Here is a 15,908-nt window from a genome sequence, read left to right as displayed (position 1 = left end):
TAAGCTGTTCATGCTATTGCCTCTTGGCCTCTATCTCAGCCATCATGGCTGCTGTGCTTATGCACCCATTATGCCAGTGCTGTGGTAGCCAGTGACAAAGGCCCATGAACTGGGTTAAGTCATTTCATCGGCTTGTTTTTATATGTGGCAAGGAATTGGATCACACAATTATGGGGGCTGGTTAGGCAAGCCTACAATTCATGAAACAAGAGCTGACACCGGTGGGATTTCTTCAGGGAAATCTGTTTTCCTCTTAAGGCTTTCAACTGATTGGTTGACACCCACCCACATTATCGAGGGTAATCCTTACTTAACTGATCATAGATGTTAACCACATCTACACAATCCACTACACCCCCCTTATCAACGGGATACGTTCCAAGAACCCCAGTGGATGCCTGAAACTGGCTAATGCCGAACCCTAAATATACTATGTTTTTTCTATCCATACATACTTATGATAAAGTTTAAATTATAAATTAGGTACAATAAGATTAACAACAACAGTAAAACAGTTATAACGATATACTGTAATAAAAGTTATGCGAATGTGGTGTCTCTCAAAATATCTCACGTATGTAATATTTTCCGACAACGGTTAACCACAGGTAATTGAAACCACAGATTGGGGGGGATTACTGTACCTTCACAGCAACACTGAGTAGTGTTTGATCAAGCAACTGGGTACTGTAGCCTAAGCCGAGCTGACACACAATAACCATCACAGTTTACTACCCTGTCTGTGGAGGGGTTTCGGGGGAGGAGCTTCAGAGGTTTCCACATGGCCTTCACTATGACAGCTCTCACTCCAACAGACCAAGGAGCCATGGGGGCATTACTCCCACTGCCAGGTCAATTCCAATTACACACTTAGGGCTAGGAAATGACCACTGACTGGGTCAGCAGCAGGCCCACTGTGAATCCTGTTTTGGCCAGCACTTCAGTTATCACTTGGCCTCCATAAGCCCCCGGTCTAACCGGGGCCGTGATGATGCTTCCTGTCTCTAGGTATCAGTCAACTTAGATCTTGGGTCCAGTGTTCCGCCGAATGTTTGAGTATTCTTCGCCCAGTGTACATATCCCCAAGTAAGTGGCTGTAGGTCCCTTTGGGGAAGTACTGGGTGAATCATTGCATACTCACCATTGTCCTTCCCAGGGATCCAGCCACCTCTTTCCAGACCTGAAAACCAGCTGAAGTATGGCAGCTAAGCAAGGAAGTAGGACTTTTTACTGGGGGAAGCTCCCGTAGCCTCCTGCTCCTCCAATCCTCTTCAGCTTGTAGATAGTGAGCAACACCCTTGTTGACTATTGCTCCTAGGGACACCATGTTCCATTATCCATCTCTAGAACTTGCTGAAGGTAAAGCCCCCATGGCTGTCCTTCAGACCTTGTGGTTCGCTCTGGTAATATAAGCCGGGACTCTCCAATTGCTCTCTGAAGTCTCAATCATGGAGTGGACACACTGCCGGGGACCTGTTCCAACTGGGATGGCTGTATCCAGGACTTCCCAGCACTGCTTGATCTGGGTGTAGGTATTCTCCCCAGTGTAGGTATTCTCCCCAGTTTGTTGAAAAAAAACCAAAAACCAAAAAACAAAACATATTTTCCTTTTCCTTTTCCCTTTTCTCCTACTTTAGCTTTTGCCAAGTTAACTATTATACTCTTTTGTTATGTTGGTCATTAAACTTTTAACTGCATTTGAGTGTAATATTGCAGTTTCTTTTGCTCATGAATCTTCAAACTCAAAATGATGAAAGTAAAACTTTCAGCAAAACAGTCACATAAGCAACCAAGTAAGGCAAGGTGACCAAAGTGTGACTACTATTTAACTGCTCACTTCCCAGGGGAGGGGCATTGGCTACTTTGCTCATTACCCAAAAAGTCCTGAGCCCCTTGATCCTAGGTTCCTCAGTTGCGATTCAACTGCCTGTATGTGTAGCGTACATCTGAGCCTGTTGCATTGTCCTGTGGCACTTGGGGCAGGCGAACTGGAAAAAACACACTGATGCTCATGTTGCTTGCTGTGTTGTAATAAACTGTTTTGTTTGAACCCATTAAATTTCACTGTCTACGTTCTACACCTAAGATGAAGAAATGGCAGGTTTTCTCCTGGTCATTATGAGGTGGGAGCTCTTCCTTGACAGTATCCCTGACCCAAAGTCACATGTTAGGGGAGTCCTTTGCTTCGCAGAAATGGCCTGCCTTAGTGTCTCTGCCACACCGACAGATGCCTGTAGAAAGTTTGGTTTTGGTGAAAATGCAGTGATGGATGGTGGGTTTCAGCCACGTTGGATTTCAGTTGCAGTAGTGTTGAATTTCAGAGCTCAGAGGTCAGCTATGCTCCCTGCAGTCAGAGGTCTGAGGGGCACAGATACATCTTGCACTAGGCCCAGCCTGAAACAACTCACTAGTCATTGACTTTAGTTAAACTTTGGGAACAGTGAATGTTGACTTGCTCCCTTCACGAGTTGACTTCACAGAGCACAGTTGGAATTCATCAGTGGACAAATTGCTAGTGACCTCAAACCTAAACAGCCACATTGATTGAAGTGCTCATGAAGAATGCTTTTTAGTTCTTAGCATATCAATATTTTTTTTGATGTGGCCTAATTAACACCTGAATCTGTCAGTCTGTCTTTTTGTGTTTGTTTGTTTTTGTTTTTGTTTTTTGCTTCCTCTAATGTATTGAGGCATGTACCTAGTAAGTACCTGTCTTGGTAGTTTATGGACTCATGAATCCTAAGTTGGAAATAATCCTTATCTGGTACAGGCCATTCCTTCTGTAAACATGTTTTGAAGCTCTTTGAAAGAAGTAACGTGGTCATCATCTAAATGGGTATTCTAGTGAAGTGGAAAGTGCTCCCCACGGTGCTGTTATGACCAAAGAATAAAGTCAAACGTTTCCTGGTGTCCTTTATCTGAAAATGTAAACTTAGAAGATACAATTTGAGGAGTGACTATTTGCACTATGAATGATTTAACCTAGACTTCTTCCTTAATAAGTGGCCCCTGATTTTTGCAAGTGTTACTGGAAACAGCATCACAAATAGATGATAAGAGCGGGTCATATTTTTCAACAGAAAATAATGAACAATTACATTTGTGATAAGCATTTGGTATTCTATAACTGAAGGATGATCAATGGTAACTCATCAAAGACACACTGGTCCCTAGATGGATCATTCAAAATACTGAAGCTATGTGCCAGGTGCTATAAAGTGGCAAAACCATAGGACACATGTGAATTGTGTTACTCTAAACTATATGCTTGTCATACAGATGTATAGCCATTGTAATTGTATATTTAATCTCAAAACAATTTGCTCTCCGAAATGAACATCAGTCAAAAATTTGGTTCCTTTTTGTTGGCTTAGAATTTAAAAGATTACTTTGGGGATGACTGAAGATGACCTAGCCTCTTTAAAGAAGCTGTTCAAAGAAGCCTGAATGAATGTTTTCTTTTTTAAAAAAAAATTATTTCCATAGATTTTGGGGAAACAGGTGGTATTTGGTTACATGAGTAAGTTCTTTAGTGGTGATTTGTGAGATTTTGGTGCATCCATCACCTGAGCAGTACACACTGAACCCAATTTGTAGTCTTTTATCCCACATCCCCCCTCCCACCCTTTCTCCTGAGTCCCCCAAGTCCATTGTATCATTCTTACACCTTTGGATCCTCATAGCTTAGCTCCCACTTACAAGTGAGAACTTAGGATGTTTGGTTTTCCATTCCCGAGTTACTTCACTTAGAATAATAGTCTCCAGTTCCATCCAGGCTGCTGCGAATGCCATTAATTCGTTCCTTTTTATGGCTGAGTAGTATTCCATCATACACATACACACACACACACACACACACATATATGTATCTCACAGTTTCTTTATCCACTCGTTGATTGATGGGCATTTGGGCTGGTTCCATATTTTTGCAATTGTAAATTGTGCTGCTATAAATATGCGTGCGCAAGTATCTTCTTCGTATAATGACTTGTTTTCCTCTGGGTTTTTTCTCATGCCTCACATGCCTCATGTGAACCGGAGGCATTTGATGTCATTCCATTCACCTTAGGTTGGGATTAGGATTTGTTTAAGAAATGATATTGGTGATGATTATAATGTTTCTTTGAGGGGAAGGCATTTATTTACAAGCAGCTAATCACAACAGCAAAAAACTTTCATGATTATTAACTTAAATACCTAAGTTTATTAGGTTTTCATTAGTATACCATATGATTGTTAAATGATAAACTATACTGTGTAATTGTTATCAGAGTGCACATCTTACTTTGTGTGCTGTTTTCACTTATACATGCATTTCTATGTGTTCATATTATCACTATCCTTGTGATTTTCTGTTGCTATGTAGTATTCTTTCCTGCTGATACACCACACCTGTCTCCCACTTGGATTGTTTTACTTTTTCTTTACAATTAATAGCACTGCTATGAACATTTTAATATTGACCCCCTTAAAAATTTTCCCTTTCCTTTAAGGTTTCCTTGGACTATATTCTCTAAAGTAGAGTTACCAGGTCCAAAAGTACAGATAGAACCTCACCTTGTCTTACTTGTTGTCAGATTGCTTTTCAGAAAGATCAAAGTTTTAGAACCATCATTACTGTAGAGTTCAAGTGTAATTCTTTCCGTACATTCCTGGATTGGATCATTTTATTACTTTTTGCTTCTCAGAAAGGTATATTGTGATACCTTCAGTTTATCCTAATTTACATATTCTTTCATGGCAGGTGAAGATGTCTGTGCATTTTTACTATATTCTTTTTTGAGACGAAGTTTTGCTCTTGTTGCCTAGGCTGGAGTGCAGTGGCGCGATCTCTGCTCACTGCAACCTCCACCTCCTGGGTTCAAGTGATTCTCCTGGCTCAGCCTCCCGAGTAGCTGGGATTACAGGCATGAGCCACCACACCCTGCTAATTTTGTATTTTTAGTGGAGATGGGATTTGACCATGTTGGTCAGTCTGGTCTTGAACTCCTGACCTCAGGTGATCCACCCGCCTCAGCCTCCCAAAGTGCTGGGATTACAGGCGTGAGCCACCACGCCCAGCCAGCTGGTGCAGGTTTTGATTTACTCTTTGTGATTACTTGACTTTGGTGTTCTAATTGAGGCCTATCCTTTCTCCATCAATTGGATTTTGCCAAGTGCAGGGCAACAGGTATGACCGAAAAGCATGAGCTCTCCACTAGCCATATCAGTGGTTCAGGTGTCTCGAAGGGGTCAAGAGGATTCCTGGAGGCTGGAAAGCCCCTCTGAGAAAAGTCATATCTTTGCACTGCCCTAGATGTTCAGGGATATATCTTGGAAATGAACTATTAGGGAACCCCTAAAGCTCACCTGAATTGGCTTGTACCCACGAGGCCATGTACTAACTAGACCTGCACTGTCCAATAAGGGAGTCCCTAGCCACATATGGCTATTTAAATTGAAATAAATTAAAATGAAAAATCCAGTTCCTTAATCACACTAGTGACTCAATAGCCACACGTTGCTTGTGACGACTGTACTCAACTGTGCATATATAGTCCAATCCCATTATCACAGAACATTCCATCAAACAGCACTGAATTGGACCATTTACACATGATGGGATTGTATGTAGCTATGTGATCCATTGTGAAAACCTCTCTGGATCCTTCTATGCCCCTCTAAACCCTACTTGTCCTTTGAGGTTTGGCTCAATTCTAGTTCTCCCAGGAAACATCTCCTGACCACTCCAGCTCACAGCAATGACTCCATTCTTGGAATCCCCTAGAGCAGGTGTCCCCAACTCCACTGGTCTGTGGCCTGTTAGGAACCAGACCACACAGCAGGACATGAGCAGCGGGGCAAGCAAGCATTATCACCTGAGCTCTGCCTCCTATGAGATCAGCTGTGGCATTAGATTCTCATAGGGAGCTCAAACCCTATTGTGAACTGTGCACATAAGGGATCTAGGTTGCATGCTCCTTATGAGAATCTAATGCCTGATGATCTGAAGTGGAACAGTTTCATCCTAGAAACCATCCCCACCCTACCCCAACCCCATTTGTGGAAAAATTGTCTTCCATGAAACCAGTCCCTGGTGCCAAAAAGGTTGGGGACTGCAGCCCTAGAGCACCCAAAATACTTGACACACTGTCTTATTGGTGTCGCAATTTTGCTTGCCAGTTAGTCTTATCTTCCTAATAAGGCTACAGAGACCTCAAGAGAAGAGCTTAAATCCCACACTGCCTAGGTTCCTCTTCTCATGCCAGAATGCATAGCAAAAGCATTTATCAAACTCTCTTTTTCTCTAGCTGTCTTCCATACTTCGCTCTTGTTTTCAGTATTTAGAAGAATCAGCATTTAGGACACCATGTCATGCTTCAAAAACCATATATTTTTAGAGGAAGGTCAGCATGCTTATTGATGTCAGGTGTAGCACTTCAGCTTCTGTCTTGGTGAGATGGCAGGAGTGGGGATAGGATTGAGGAAGATTTGGGAAAATTGGTATTAAATCTTGAAAACACCTTTGACAGAGCAAAGAAAAATGATACCTTCTTTTGTAATTTCAGAGCTCTGTTTGAAAGTACTGGGCTTAGCATCTATGAACGCACCAAAAGGGGTATAAACATTTATTTGACTTTCTAATTGAGGCTGTCATGCTAGGGGATTGATAGTTTAGGACTCAGAAAGAAGCATTTCTTGAATAACTTATAGTTTTTTAATATTTATTTATTTATTTATTTATGAGACAAAGTCTCTCTCTGTCGCCCAGGCCAGAGTGCAGTGGCACGATAGCTCACTGCAACCTCCCCCTTCTGGGTTCAAGCAATTCTCCTGCCTCAACCACCTGAGTAGACAGGACTACAGGCCTGTGCCACCATGCCAGCTAATTTTTGTATTTTTTTTAGTAGAGACAGGGTTTCCCCATGTTGGCTAGGCTAGTCTTGAACGCCTAACCTAAAGAGATCTACCCGGCTTGATCTCCCGAAGTGCTGGGATTACAGGCGTGAGCCACCGTGCCCAGCCAAATAACTTACAGTTTTTAAAGCACTTTCACAAAAAGTCTTTATTTGTTCCTTTTCATGCCTCTGGGGAGGAAGCAGGAGAGGTCAGTGAGGTCGAACACCTCATCTAAGGGTTGTATGCGTAAAAAGTAGCTAAATTGGCACTAGGACCAGCTCTGCACTCCCTGAATCCTGATGCTTCTTGAGCCAACTTTGCAGAGCCTGCCTCCCTTGTCCTAGCAGATAACTGTGTGAAAAAAACTTAACAAGCTAATTTCACATGAAAAGCTAAATTTCAATTCAAGTGCCAGGTTCATTTCAGAATGTCCAGGTGAAAGCAGCAGAGCATTTTAAAACGCCATCAGTTCTCACCCACTTTGGGTAAACTTTCAGTTGACTGGCCCCAACAGATCTGTTTGTTGTGTGAGCTATAAAGGACTCGTGTGGCCAATAAGAGTCTCCATTTGGACCCATTTTTTCTGCACCACTTATTTTGTGCATAGGGCCTTTAAAGCATATCCTAGTTCATGGTAACAAAATGATTATTGTACCTGTAAGGGCAGAAATGAACATTTATCTACGTTGCTGATGCATCACGACAGGATGTGATAGCAGATGAAAAGAAACGAGGGCATAAAACACAGACTTTCTTATTTCCAGTAAAAGATTAAATTCTCTTATACCTCTTGTGGTTACCTGGTTTTTATCTTCCCCAGCAATATAACCTTGGGAACCTCAAGAATCTAGGGCTTAAACTAAGGTAGCAGAGAGCAAATTTACCCTTAAACAAAGGGGGAAAAGTTTAGCTTTCAAATTAATAGTGCAGTACTAGAATATGCTGGTAGTTTTAAAAACTAATAAGAGTGACCTAGAAATTAATAAGGAAAATGCTAACATATGCAGGGATAAAGACAAGGACTTGAAGGGAGAGACGGTAGTCTGAAAAAGCAAGACAAAGACTTTTAGTTACAGTATTGAGGTGTGTGCTGCAAGGCCATATCCTGGAGGTCTCATAGGAGGAGAAAAATGAAGCTTTGGTTTTGAAATTTGGTGATGTTGCTAAAAATGTGGATGCCTGGACTCCATTTCTTGGAGGTGCTGACTAGGCAGGTCTAAGGAGGGGCCATGATTCTGCATCATTAATAAGCACTCTGAGTGGTCCTGGTGCAAACAGTCCCGGACGACACTTTGAGACTCTGCCTCCAAGTTGTAGTCACAGTCACTATTAGATTCTGCATGTTGCTCAAGATTGGCAGATGGATGGTATCCTAGGATCATAGCACACAGGAAGCTCATTCTGAGGAGTACAGTGAACGTTTGGCTACCAATTCATACTTTTTTCAAAGCAAAACTGCTGAAAAGAGAAACTGGGCAGTAGGTGTGGTGTTCATAGTGTGTGGGAAGTGGGAATAGGAGAGTTCAAATGAAGCCAGCTTGGTGAGACCACTTCTCTTTCCAAAAGCAAACCCTGGAGGATTCAACAGCTTAACACGGGTACCCTGATGCTGCTTTGATCAGCTTGTGGGCAGAATAGTGAGGTTCACTTGGTCACTGTGAAGGGAGACATGTTTCTGGGGTGTTTATGGCCAAAGTAAATGGGCCATGGTGCATGCTAAGTTCACACTGTGAACTGATTTAGATCCCCAATAAAACTGTATTTGTAAAAAAATACATCATCGGCTGTAATGGATATGTGCCGGTCTAGAAGTCCTCTTTTTATTGTGAGTTTTCGTAAATAGGCATCGTTGTAATTTTTAGTAAGTTCTCCTTTGTGGACTTTCTTACTATTTTGAGCATCTTAGCACAAGTTTGGCCATTGTGCATTTCTCCCTCCAAAAGGAAGCAGCATTAGGGTATCTGTGTCAAGCTGTTGAATCCTCTACGGTTTGCTTTTGCCTTATCAGAGCAAAAATAAGTTATTTGAATTGACTACTGCCGTGCAGTGAGTTCCTGTATTGGACAGAATGTAGCGGTTGGGAGGAGGCGTTCCTGTTCAACTAAAGGTACGGAAGAATGTGCTTTTACTACTTGGTTGGGCACGCAGTTGGAAACCTTCACGGGATATTTTTTACTTGCCACTGTACTCTGCAGACTGTCCTTGGTCACTGCCCAATTCTGGGACACAGTGGCAACTGGATGTAGCCCTGGGCTGGCGGAAAGAAATTGTACGGGATGAAAGTCACAAGCCCTGTGAGGTTTGAGCCCCAGCGCAGCCGTTTGTTGGCTGTGTAACCTCAGGCAGGTCATTTCCCTCTATTTACTCTTCTATAAAATAGGACATAAGACTCGTGGAGGAAGCACAGTACGGTAGGCTATTTCCCTTTCGTGACTCTGGTTTCTCATTAATAAAATAGAGATGACGCTCTGCAGGGCAGATGTGAGAAAAACACACTCTCGGCAGAATGTCTAGTACATAGCCGCTACTTAATAAATGTTACTTCCAGTACCTGCTACCCCTCTGCTGTGAGGTGCAAGTCAGAAAGCTGCATACTAACCTACAAATTGCAATCTATATGCACAATAAGTCATATATTTCAACCCCATGCTGGTGGCAGATGGGGGTGTGCAAGGCAGGAGCCCCTCATTCCAGGGGGGTGAGTAGACAAGCATTTATATTCAAAATGATATCACTGAGCGCTGGATTACAAAATGATATATACTTTGTACCTGAAATGTCGTTATTTGAAGACTATGCATTGGCGAGAATGCTTTTGCATTGAAAGAGGGTGATGAACTGCCCGGACAAAAGTGAAATACTTACCGTATGCACCTGCCCTTTGATGGATAGTGAACAACAGAAATACCTAGAAACCCTCAAAGGATGAAACCACTGTGGCATTGTACCCAGTAATCTCTGTCCTCTGCTCTTCCTGGGCTTGACTTCTCATAATTCTGGTCAATTATGACCACCCAGGATTGGCCCCAGACTTGGATGTGGACCTTGGCTGCCCTTGTAGGATCATAGCAAAGGCTCAGTTGTCCCAGGTCACAAAAAATGTCAGCCGTGTCTGCCTCTCCCTCCTGGGACTTGGAAAATAAAACATGATGGGTCCTTTTCCAAGAGAAGATAATGTTAGCAGGGGTCTGGCGGGGAGAAGGGGGAAAGGGCTATTTTACCGCCTCGATCTCCTTTTCAAGAATTCTCAGCAATTGTGCGGTCTGGAGCAAGAAAGTGGCAGGTGGGGTCGCAGAAGCACAGAGTTGATGTTGAGGCAGGCTTAGCTCCTGGCTTTCCTCTGGACCTTTATCAATTTATTCCCTCTTGGAACACAGAGGCAGCATGGTCCCAGAAGGAGACAAAATAGGCTGGGGTGGGTGGCAGGGTTACAGGGTAGCCACTCCATGGTGGTGGCAGTTCAAAAGGAAGTGGAAAATCAATGAAGTAAGGCCTAAATACACACGAGGTGAGAGAAGCGTGTTTTGTATTGATTGTGTGGAGAGCAGAGTATTATCTCAAGAGTTTGACTCTAGTTCTTCCAAGAGGATTTGAGGCAGCTTATGAATTAAGACGTTGCAAAGCAGGGTACTTAAAAGGATAAACTGTGACAGGGACAATGTAAAGCACTTGTTCTTAACCCCGGCTGCACAGTCGAACCACCGGGAGAAATTTTTAAAATGTGCATGCTTGGGCTTCACTCCAGTTGAACAGGAATCCCTGAGTGTGGGAGAAGTATTGGTGTATTTTTAAAATTCCCCAAGTGCCTCTAATGTGCAGTTAGGTTGAGAAGCTGGAGGAGCAGGTGCTACCAAATCCCTGACATAAGTAGGTTAAATCAGTGGTTCGCAACATTGGCTGTATATACAAATCACCTGGAGAGCTTTTAAAATCCCATCGCCTAAGCTGCAACTCAGACCAATTGAATCCAAATCTCTGGCGAGGGTGGGGGGGAGGGGGCAGGCATCAGTTGTTCTTAAAGTTTGCCAGATGGTTTCGATGTGCAGCTGGGGTTAAAAAGCTCTGCTCTGTGTAATCCCAGCACTTTGGGAGGCCAAGGCGGGTGGATCACAAGGTCAGGAGATCGAGACCATCCTGGCTAACATGGTGAAACCCCGTCTCTACTAACAATATGAAAAATTAGCCAGGCGTGGTTAAAGGGGCCTGTAGTCCCAGCTACTCAGGAGGCTGAGGCAGGAGAATGGTGTAAACCCAGGAGGCGGAGCTTGCAGTGAGCCAAGATCGCGCCACTGCACTCCAGCCTGGGCAACACAGCAAGACTCCGGTCTCCAAAAAATATATATAAATAAATAAACAATAAAAAAAAGAAGCTTTGCTCTGTGTAGTGGTTCCCAAACATGACTATACAGCAGATTCACAGGGAGGGGTATTTGGAAACTCCCAACGTAGCGACTAAATTCGACTGATGGATAAAGCATTAGTCCATTTGACAGAAGTTTGTTGAGCATCTACTAAACGTCAGTCGCTATGCTAGGTGCTGGGGATGTGGTTATGAACAAAACAGACAAAGCCCTTGCTTTCATGAAGAGCATATATATTCAAGGAAATATGTATCATCTACCAAAGGATGAGGGCAGGAATTTTTGTCTGCTTTGATTACTGTTGAATCTCCAGTGCCTGGCACATAGCGGGCTCCTGATAAACAACTGTTGAATGAACGAATACTGACTGAAGGGTGAATTAAGTGCTATGAAGAAAAGTTCAGTGGGATAAGGGGTGTGTGGGTGGGTGTGCGGGTGTCTGCCTATTTTAACATGGGGTGGTCAGGGAATGCCTCACTGAGAAGGTGGCTTTTGAGCGAGGCCCAAAGGAGGGGAGGGAGTAAGCTGCACAGCCATCTGAGGGCACAGAGTTCCTGGCAGAAGAGCAACTGCAAAGGACCTGAGGTGGGAACATGTTGGCACATTAGGGAAGCAGTAAGGAGGCCAGTGTGGCTGCGGTAGAGTGACAACAGAGAGGTAATGGTGGGAGGGGAGTGGGTGGGCAGCTCATGTAAGGCTTGGTAGACTATGGTCAGTGCTTTGGCATTAATGGAAACACCACAGCCCCTTTTTCTGTGCCTGACACTGAAGAACGTATGTATTCAAATAATACTATTTTCCTGGAGTGAAATGCCAGCAGAAACATCTATGCTACTCCATAAAGACTGCTGAGTATCTTAATGAAACATACTTTTAACTATAGCTTTACAATGCGGGGGGGGGGAACAGCAAGTGAAATCACCAGAGACTCCAGGCACACCAGGGAATCAGCTTGGCGAATGGAAGCGCCTCTCAGTGGCCTCCAGACTGGAGACTCCACCTCTCCTCTTTACAGTCTTACTTGGAAATTGTGGTAAGTGAAGTTTGAAGGTTTTCAAATCAATTTTAATACTGAGAAATGAGAAATGACTGGAAAATTGACAGGCTCCGTGTGCACACGCACATGCATGCCTGCAAATGCACGTATGTACACATACTGGCAATGGGTTTAATGCGAACCAAAAAGAAAGCAAAGGTGACACAAAACTAAAGACACTCTGTAGCATTGTGTCCATAATTGGTGGTTTCTCACTCTTGCAGACTTTAAGAATGAAGCCACGGACTCTCACAATGAGTGTTACAGTTCTTAAAGATGGTGTGTCTGGAGTTTGTTCCTTCCGATGTTCACGTGTCCAGAGTTTCTTCCTTCCGGTGGATTCGTGGTCTCCTTGACTTCAGAACGGAAGCTGCAGCCCTTGAGATAAATGTTACAGCTCTTAGGCAGCCTAGATCCCAAGACCGCACAACAGCAACATTTGTTGCAAAAAGCAAACGAGCACAACTGCCACAGCTTGGAACCAGACGCAAACAGATTACCAGTAGTAGCGCGGGTGGCCTGCTTTTATTCCCTTATTTGGCCCCACCCACATCCTGCTGATTGGTCCATTTTACAGAGAGCTGATTGGTCCGTTTTACAGAGTGCTGATTGGTCCGTTTTACATAATGCTGATTGGTCCGTTTTGACAGAGTGCTGATTGGTGTGTTTACAAATCTTTAGCTAGACACAGAGCACTGATTGGTGCATTTACAATCCTTTAGCTAGACAGAAAAGTTCTCCAAGTCCCCACCCAACCCAGAAGCCCAGCCAGCTTCACCTCTCAGCATCAGCTCTCATGGGAAACTTCCCAAGAGGGCTTAGGGAAGGGGGTTTCTAGGGATCACACCTAGGACTGGCCACTCTTTTGGAGAGCTCCATAGAAAGGGTCAGTCCCCAGGGACATTAGGAAGTAGCTGGAATCAGCACTCATTTCCCCCAGCAGTGCCCCTTCCTCTCTAAAGCATCTGTTCCCTCTCTGCCCCCATCAAGCCTCACCTGGTCTGCCTGGGAGTGCCATGCGACACACTTTCTTCGGATTTTTTGCCTGAGGCTCCAGGAACAGAGCTAATTGGTCAGGGAGGGGACTGTGTTAAGATATTAAGAGGCAACCGTGGCTTACTCTGCACTTGGACAAAGACAATGACTCAACTCAAAGGTGAAGACTTTGATGAAGAGGTTTTCGGGCCCCAGGAGCCAGCCCCAGTGGAAGAGATTTGGCCCCAGGAAGGTGTGAACAAGGGAGAGATTCTTGAGGCCCCACACAGCACACCACACAAGCGATTTCCTTTATTTTAGCTTGGCAACCAGGCCATTTCTTTCAGGACCCCACTGCATTGCAATGAGGGGCCAGCGGAAAAGACTTACCTTCATGGAGCTTGCATTCTGTGGATCTAGAGCTGTAAGACTTTCTGTGATCAAGCACAATATTGGAAAGCAGTTACTGCTGAGACATGTCTATATTATTGGCACAAAAATGATCTCAAAACTTTTATTACTAAAGAATCAGAAATTAAGCAAACAGTAAAAGCTGAAAGAGGTGAGATCCCTAGAATGCTGGACACAGATCTTGGCTCTTTCCTCAGACTCTGGGAAAGATGGTGTGTTGTTATGAGAAAAACTTGGGGCTGTAATGGATCCCCAAACTGGGAAGGAGCTGAGAGACCGGAGAATGACTCAGACAAGTCCAGTTTGACAAGCAGATGAGTTTATTAGGACTTACCTACAGGGCGCTCCTGGGCAGCAGCAGGACAACTCCAGAGATCCATCCTATCACCCGTCTCTAAGCGCATTGAAGCTCATTTTCTGGCTCTTTGCCTACTGTGTATGTGCAACGAGACTTTTCCTTGGTAGGTTCTCAGATACTCCACAGAATGTTGGGGTCTCAGGCACCTGCTCCTCAGTTGGGCACTGTGGCCTTGGCTCACTGCCAGCCCTCAGGTTTCAAGCAGCGGATATAGACCCTTAAGTAACCTGGTGGGGGGATCCATCACACTACAAGTGTGACATAGTGGAAGGAGCACCAGCCAGAGTGCCAAGAGAGGCAGACTTTGCAACCAGCTGCCCATTCTTGCACAACCATTCATATGCTGTGAGCCTCTTTGCTCATTTGTAAAATGGGAGATTAGGCTGTGGATGGTTTCTAACAACCCATGCAATGCTCTGGTTGTAGATAGTTTTTTTTTTTTTGTTTTTTTTGTTTTTGTTTTTTTTTTAAAGAACGAGTCTTCCAGGTAAAGGAATGACAGAGGGGAAGGTGCCAGTCATGGGGAATAGTGACTTCCTGTGAAATGTGGAGAGCGCTGAGGCCCCACCCTGAGTCCCAAAAAATGTCAATATGCCAGTGGCTGAAATTCAGACTGAGGAGATAGAAATGATAGTGAGAGACATTTCAAAAAGATCCACAGCTAGTAGTAAAAATAGCCCTGGACTTCACTTTGCTTCACTACTAAGAGCTGGGTGAACACTTGAGAGTTATTAACTTCTTGGACACTGTTTCTTTAGCTGTAAAATGGAGATGTGACCATTTTCTCAAGAGGACCAGATGAAATCATGTGTATGTATTTGATATACGTTTTGTAAATGTATAATTATAAAGGGCAAGGAAGAGAGGACTCCTTCTAGATTACTCTTTGGGTCAAGAGTTCTAGAAAAAAAAACCCAGAAAACCTCAGTTACCTGGAATATGAAGATCTCATTAGTTGAATTGTTTGATGAAATTGGTTAACCAGAATATCCTGTAAATTTTATTATTTGTTGCTGGCTTTTCTAAAGTGTCTGAATGTACTTTCTTTTCTCTTCTTCTTTTTTTTTTTTTAGACGGGGTCTTGCTCTGTTGCCAGGCTGGAGTGCAGTGGCACAATCTCGGCTCACTGCAACCTCCGCCTCCCGGGTTCAAGCGATTTCTCCTGCCTCAGCCTCCTGAGTAGCTGGGATTACAGGCATGCACCACCATGCCTGGCTAATTTTTGTATTTTTAGTAGAGACGGGGTTTCATCATATTGTCCGGGATGGTCTCGATCTCTTGACCTTGTGATCCGCCCACCTTGGCCTCCCAAAGTGCTGGGATTACAGGCATGAACCACCGCACCCGGCCTAAAGTGTCTAACTGTACTTTCTTACCTTAGGAAGTCTTGTACACTGCACATATTTGAAATGACTTTTTTCTGATGATTGAGGCCATGTGGATTTATTAGGGCCATCATTCCAAATATCAGTTTTTAATGTGTGTAGGCTAAATGCATACCAACCCATTGGGATATACCTAGGAAGCTGTTTTGAGGAAGAGGGCACAGAAGAATTCCGGGTATTTAAGAGCCCTAGATAAACTGATTCAAGTTAAAATTTTATGGTTTATTCTGTGAAACTAAGACTTTGTATCACCAGCTCTGACCTCCCCACTGAATGTAGACTTAAATAGCCAATGACTTGGGTGATCTCTCCACTTAAATATCTGATGGGCCTCTCAATCTCAACAGAGCCCAGAGTTCTTGTCTGCAACTCTCTTCTCCACCTTTGCTCCTCTCAGAGTCTTTCCTGTTTCACCAAATGGCACCACCAGACAGCCACTCAGTTACTCAAGTCAAAATTGTAGGAATTACCTTGATTATTCTTTCTTCCTCACCTCCAACATT

This window comes from Piliocolobus tephrosceles, chromosome 12, assembly GCF_002776525.5.
Source record: "Piliocolobus tephrosceles isolate RC106 chromosome 12, ASM277652v3, whole genome shotgun sequence".
NCBI lineage: Eukaryota > Metazoa > Chordata > Mammalia > Primates > Cercopithecidae > Piliocolobus > Piliocolobus tephrosceles.
The sequence above is the reverse complement of the archived record's forward strand: the minus strand, read 5'-3'. Positions refer to the sequence as shown.